Source organism: Suncus etruscus, chromosome 15 (genome assembly GCF_024139225.1).
Source record: "Suncus etruscus isolate mSunEtr1 chromosome 15, mSunEtr1.pri.cur, whole genome shotgun sequence".
Lineage (NCBI taxonomy): Eukaryota > Metazoa > Chordata > Mammalia > Eulipotyphla > Soricidae > Suncus > Suncus etruscus.
The window spans coordinates 65,676,733-65,684,095 of NC_064862.1; the positions used below are offsets into that span (position 1 = coordinate 65,676,733).

Sequence of the window (7,363 nt, forward strand, 5' to 3'; positions counted from 1 at the left end):
GCCCTTGTATTGGTCTTGACCACCCTCCACACACACACACACACACACACACACACACGCCCTTGTATTGGTCCCCTAAACACTGCCAGAAGTGATCCTTGAGTGCAGAGACAGGAGTAAACTTGAGTATAAGAGGATGTGGCCTCCCCCAATAAAACAGGTTTGGAGAGAGAATATGGCAGATTAAGCACTTTCCTCACTTGCAGCTGACCTGAGTTTGTTACATAGTGTCCCCAAAACCCTCTGAGCACAGAAACCAGAGGAAGCCTCAGTACACCTGAGTAGCACATAAACAAAATATTACCCTGTCAGGGATCATGCTGCACAACTCATTTTTGATAAACATTCTTAGAATTGGAGTAGAGTCACCATTAGTATGAGTAATAGAGAGCCCACACCAAGCTAAATCAGAGAACACACATTTCCCTGAGGGTTGAGACAAATATGTTTACTTGCTATGATTAATATTCTGGGCATACTAATTAGAGCAGTTAGACAAGGAACAAAGCACAAAAATTAAGGAGTCAGTATTTTTCTCATGTCAACATTAACTAAAAGCTCTTAATGAAAATTCATCAAAATGGCTGAAGTCAACAGCTTTTCTAATGCAGCTAATTAAAACAACAAAATGAAATAAAAGTAGGCACTGAAGTTTAAAAATACGCAACTAGGGGCTGGAGCACTTTACAGATGGGTAAGGTGGTTGCCCGAGTTTGATCCCTGACAACCCATATGGTCCCCAAGCACCATCAGAAGTGATTCCTGAATGCAGAGCCAGAGTCCTGAGCACTGCTGGATGTGCTAAAAAAAAAAAAAAAGAAAAAGAAAATATGCAACTAGTTAGAAAATATAAAGTAAACCTAGGAAGTAAAGCTTGAAAAATATGCAGAACCTAAAATGATAAACATTTGAAAATTAAGTGACAAAACACCATGGGACAAATAAGATGGTATAAACATGCTTGTGCATCAAAGTTTCTGTCAAAGCCAGTTCTTAATACAAGTTCTATTTCCACAATAATAACACAAGCTCATTTTAATGTTCATATGAAGAAAAACAAAAATTTAAGATTCTGAAGTTGCAGTGAGGTTAATTTTCATTTACGTTTTAGAGAAACATCAACTATCTATTGATTATAATGTAAGTGCCACTGAAATCCTAGAATATGAGTGGGCCGATAGCACATCAGGTAGGGTGTTTGCCTTGACTGTGGCTGACCCAGGTACCATAGCCAGGAGTAAACCCTGAATACCGCCAAGAGTGGGCCCGAAAACCAAAAAAAAAAAAAAAAAAAAAAAAAAGCAAAAAACAAAAAACCAACAAAAGTCCTTGAATAGAAATGGGTTCAAATTCGTGTAGAATTTAGTATTGATTTGGGTAGCATTGGTGCAAGGTCTGCCTTGCCCGCACTAGCCTTGGACAGACCACGGTTCGATGATACCCCGGTGTCCCATAAAGTCCTCCAAGCCAGGAGCAATTTCTGAGCGCATAGCCAGGAGTGGTCCCTGAGTGTCATGGGGTGTGCCCCCCCCCCCAAAAAAAAAAGAAGAAAAAAGATTTAAAAGGTTTGGGATATTTTGCGAAGTCAGGAATGAGATAGGATTATTTTCCTTTTAGACAGTACTTGCACAATCAGAACACCTTGTTTTGGAATTCCAGAGTCTAAAGCCAAAAACTCCAGGGACTTTTGCAGCAGAAAGGGCTGCTCACACTGCCCAGTAGCGATCCACATTGCTCAGCCCTAACTGGGGACAGGCAGCTGCACACATGTCCAGGAACAGCTCACACACCAACGGGAAGAGCTGGAGAAATGTATTGCACTCAGAGACAGCTCTGGATAGCAGAGGTATGACGGCTGAAGTGACAGCTCCGTTGTTTACAGAGGGGTGTGCTGCAGCCAGAGCCATAGTCCAGGGGTAGGGCACTTGCCTTGCATTTGATCCCTGTCTCCCCATATGGCCTCCTGAGCCCCACTAGAAATGATCCATGAGCACAGAACCAGGAGTAAACTGGCCCAGTCAAGTGTGGTCCACAAACCAAATAAAAAGTGAGAAGACACTAAAATATTCCCAGATGGGAAAAATAAAGGGATGGTGGAGATCACTCAGTGGAAGAACACCTGCATTGTAAGCGTGAGACTGATAAAGTCACAAAAAGATGTCCAGTGAATGATCTCCCCAATTCCCAGCTTTTCTTTCGTTGGTACCATGATTTTCAATTTAATTTTCAATTAAAATGCATTAATCCCCAATTTAATGCAAACAAGCCTGTGCAGCCCCACAACCAAGTGTGTGCCCTCTGGTGGCCACTGCAACTAGACATGCATGGGTATCAGAAGTAGTTAGCCCTTAAGTGTGTGGCTTCTAGGTCAATGAGGACAGAACAAAAGGAAGAGGATGTGGAAAAAGATTCCTAGTTACAAAAAAATCTGACCGTGGCTGGAGCGATAGCACAATGGGTAGGGTGTTTGCTTTGCATGCAGCCAGCCCAGATTCAGTACCCGGCATCACATATGGTCTCCCAAGCACTGCCAGGAATAATTTCTGAGCACAGAGCCAGGAGTAACCCCCTGAGCACCACCTGGTGTGACGCAAAACTGACAAAGAAAAAAAACTCTGAGTGATGCTATGGCAACTAGACCTGCCCTGAAAGAAATGCTTGAGTCTTGACAGGTGAATGAAAGGAACAGCTCTGGGCAGTGAAATAAAGCCACGAGGAGAACAAAGACATCAGTCAAGATTCATGGACAGATGCTATCACAGGGTTAGGGAGGTGGCTCAGTGGCTCAGTGACAGTGCATGCTTGGCACGAGACCTGATTTAATCCCCAGCACACACACAAAGAAACTACACTATGATGATGATTATTTTTGTTTTGTTTGGGGCCACACCCAATGATGCTCAGGGCTTACTCAATCTGCGCTCAGGAATTGTGCTTAGCAATATTGGCTCAGAGAACTGTATGGGATCAAACCAGGGATGGCTGCATGTAAGGAAAATGCCCTGGCTGATATACTATTGCTCTGAATCTATAATAATGAGGTTGGGACTTTTTTTGGCGGTGATGGTGGGGAATATGGAATCATATAGGATTTTAGGTATTAAATCTGGATTGCCTGCTGCAAGGTCAGTGGCCTACCTGCTGCCAAGTAGTGCTCAGGGATCCTGGGGACCAACCCCAGCAATATTCAGCCACCAGAGCTGAAGTTCAATGCTCAGGGCACAGATATGGCATTGCTCAGCCCTGAGTGGTGCCAGAGTCCATCAGGCCACTTCAGCAGTGCTCAGGGTCACATTTGGCAGGTCATGCGGTGCCAAGTATGGACCAACACTTCACCCCCCATCCCCCAGAAGAACTGAAGGCAAGATCTTCAGAGGAGAGCATCATAATCCTAGAAAAAAATATGGAGTCTGAATGCCGCAGTGGCAAAATTAACTTCTGAAACATGATACCAAATATGACTCCTGAAGTCATCAGCAACAACAACAACAACAAAAATAAACTGCAGAGATACAGTCTAGATAAAGAATAATGATGGTAGGCTGGAGCGATAGTACAGTGGTAGGGCATTTGCCTTGAACTCGGCCAACCCAGGATGGACTCAGGTTCGATCTTCGGCATCCCACATGGTTCCCCACCAGGAGCGGTTTCTAAGCAGAACCAAGAGTAACCCCTGAGCACCACCAGGTGTGACCCAACCCCCCAAAATCAAAACAAATATAATGTTGATGGGCTATTAGTGTTAACTGCTAGTTTCTATTTTACAAGATGAAAGGGAAGAGGGGAGGGATAGATGACAGAGGCTGCACAAGAACATGAAAGGGCCAGAGTGATAGTATAGCGGGTAGGGCGTTTGCCTTGCACTTGGCTGACCTGGTTCCATAACTGGTATCCCATATGGTTTCCAGAGGCTGCCAGGAACAATTTCTGAGTTCAGAGCCTGGAGTAACCCCTCAGTGCCTTCAGGAAGGAAGGAAGGGAGGGAGGGAGGGAGGAAGGGAGGGAGGGAGGGAAGAAAACATGAAAGTATTTGATATCATTTAACTGTACACTTAAAAATGGCTCAAAGGGGCCAGAGAGAGAGCACAGTAAAGAGGACACTTGCTTTGCACAAGGCCAACATGAGTTCAATCTCTGGAATCCCATGGAGTCTTCTGAGCACTGCTAAAAATGATCCCTGAGGGGCTCGGGGGAAAAAAATATAAAAATGATCCCTGAGTGCAGAGCCAGAAGTAATCCCTGAACACCACCGGGTGTGGCCCAAAACCAAAACCAACCCTAAACTTTAGTTTGGCAGTAACTTAATAAAAAGACCATCAGAATTATAATTTCTAGGGCCGGGTAGGTGGCGCTGGAGGTAAGGTGTCTGCCTTGCAAGCGCTAGCCAAGGAAGGACCGCGGTTCGATCCCCCGGCGTCCCATATGGTCCCCCCAAGCCAGGGGCGATTTCTGAGCACATAGCCAGGAGTAACCCCTGAGTGTCAAACGGGTGTGGCCCAAAAACCAAAAAAAAAAAAAAAAAGAATTATAATTTCTAATTGCAAAAGAAAAATTTCTCAAAGCTAGAGTACTCTGTCTTATAACACTTGACTTTTATTAGTTTGGCAAGGGTCAAATGTTTAACTGGCAGGGGGTGGAGCAGTGGCACAGCAGTAGGGCATTTGTCTTGAAGACGGCTGACCTAAGATGGACTGCAGTTCGATCCCCCAGCATCCCAGAAGGTCCCCCAAGCCAGGAGCGATTTCTGAGTGCGTAGCCAGGAGTAACCCCAAAGTGTCATTAGGTGTGCCCCAAAAACCAGAACCAAAAGTTTTAACTAGCAGAGGTATGGGATAAAAAAAAATAGGCATCTGATATACTGGAGGTGGTGCATGTTTTATTTTATTTTATTTTGGGGGGGGGCACACCCCGTGGTGCTCAGGTGTTACTCCTGGCTATCTGCTCAGAAATAGTTCCTGGCAGGCACGGGGGACCATATGGGACACCGGGATTTGAACCAACCACCTTTGGTCCTGGATCGGCTGCTTGCAAGGCAAACGCCGCTGTGCTATCTCTCCGGGCCCGGTGGTGCATGTTTTTATCTGTGAACTTTTGGAGGATTATTGGGTTAACCAGTTTCCATCCTCTTCAGGGTATCTTGTTAGTCATTGGTCGGAAGCATCTTTGAATGGAAGCATCCTCTGGTCTCTTACCCTATCTGTTCTGCACCCCAGGTTGTATTCTTCCACTTCCCAATAAAGATCTCAGGTCAGGCAAAACTGCTTACAGTTTGGGTTTTCCACCACTGAGCTATCTGCGTTTTAGGAACAGAAGGCTTGCGTGTGAAAGTTCCCACCTGTTTTATCCCCTTAACCATATGTGGATTTTTTCCTGCATCAGCATTTGCTTCCAGACCCACATCCCTCCAATACCTGGAATTGAGGCATGAGGCATCCACTACAAAGAATGACCATAGTAAAATACTCAAGTCTTGCTATTTTTGAACATATTAAATCTTTTTATCTGAGTTCTCCCTCACTGTTGAGCAGAGACTTTATCACACTTGGGTTCATAACTATTGAGTAGGTAGGAATATGCCCTGTTGACCACTGTTCTATACTGGAGGGTTTTTTTGTTTTGTTTTGTTTTGGTGCCACACTCAGCAATAATGTTCAGGGCAAGCTCCGGGGACCATGTAGGGTGCTGAGGATTGAACCCAGGTTGGCTGTGTGCAAGGCAAACATCTCCTCGCTGTGCTATCATTCTGGTCCATAAACTTAAATAAACAGTAGTTGCAGAAGAGGGTGAGTGTTACAGAGTGTATGGTTCTAATTCTCTGACTTTTCCTTACTTCACTCTACTAACATCTTGTATTCTCAGGAATGTCCAATATATAAAATGTCCTTTGGCAACAGTAATACTAGGAATTTAGAAGCCAGAGAAAAAGGGTAGGGCACTTTGCTTACATATGACCAATCCAAGTTCTTTCCAGAATCGTATATTGTCTTCTGGGTCTCACCAAGAATCCTGAACACAGCCATGTGTTGCCCCAAAATAATATATATATATATATATATATATATATATATATATATATATATATTGGTTTTGAGTCACACCTGGAGGTGCTCAGGGGTTACTCCTGGCTGTCTGCTCAGAAATAGCTCCTGGCAGGCACAGGGGACCATGTGGGACACCGGGATTCGAACCAATCACCTTTGGTCCTGGATCGGCTGCTTGCAAGGCAAACGCTGCTGTGCTATCTCTCCAGGCCCCCAAAATAATAATATTAATACAAAAAGACTAGGAATTTACATAGCATGAATTCACATACAAAATTACTGTGTATATATAGGGTTCTGTTCAACTATGTCATTGAGAGGGCCAAAGATAGTAAGAAACACCAAAGAAAAGGCATTTGACTTGCATGCAGCCAACCTGAGTTCAGTTCCTGGCACCATATAGGGTCTCCTAGCACAGCTAGGAGTGATCTCTAAGCATTGAGCTCTACTCCATGTGACCCCAAAAACAAAACCCAACCTACTAATTCATGTTCTAATATATGCATAGAATATTTTAGAATTGAAAATGGGTAACTGATAATGGAGAGGGAGGTATGGGAGGGTCAGGGGAAAATGTGTTCAGCACTATTTGAAAAATGTCTTACCTATTTTTGTTTGGTTGGTTTTTGGATCATACCTGGCAGCGTTCAGGGGTTACTCCAGGCTCTACACTCAGAAATTGCTCCTGGCAGGCTCGGGGGACCATATGAGATGTCAGGATTTGAACCACCATCCTTCTGCATGCAAGGCAAACGCCTACCTCCATGCTCTCTCTCCGGCCCTTACCTATTTGTTTTTAAAATATGTTCTTGGGGCTAGAGTAATAGTACAGCTCACAGGGCACTTGCCTTGTATGTGCCAACCAGGCATCCCATATAGTCCCTCAAGCACTGCCAGGACTAATTTCTGAGTGCGGAGCCAGATATCTTCGCCTACCCTTTTCCAAGTTGTTTAATCCAAAACGGTGCTCACTTTGGCAGCACATATACTAAAATTGGAAGATACAGAGATTAGCATAGCCCCTGCGCAAGGATGACAAATAATTCAAAACCAAAACTGACTCAGATCCAATGTTCATTTTAATGTTTAAATGTTGCAGCAAATTCTTGTCATAACTGAATTTTTTTGATGTTTGGAAAATCAACTACTCAAATGCTATTATTAATTCAAAGCCAAATCTGGGAGACATTTCTAAAATAGTTCAAATGATATAATTTTAACAAACGCTTACCACAAGTCAAGTTTGTGCTATTAAACAATCCTAAGGGTCTGCTTCAGAAGGAAGGTAGCCAAAAAGTGACCATGAGGTGTTCTTAGAGTTA

General features: G+C 43.9%; 1 non-coding gene across 1 annotated transcript; it reads left to right on the forward strand.

Annotated features, from left to right (window-relative positions):
- Positions 1 to 7,005: 7,005 nt before the first annotated feature.
- LOC126031842 (U6 spliceosomal RNA) lies at positions 7,006 to 7,108 on the forward strand. Its single transcript, XR_007503659.1, has one exon. It is a non-coding gene; the product is annotated as a U6 spliceosomal RNA (small nuclear RNA).
- The last annotated feature ends 255 nt before the right edge of the window (positions 7,109 to 7,363 follow it).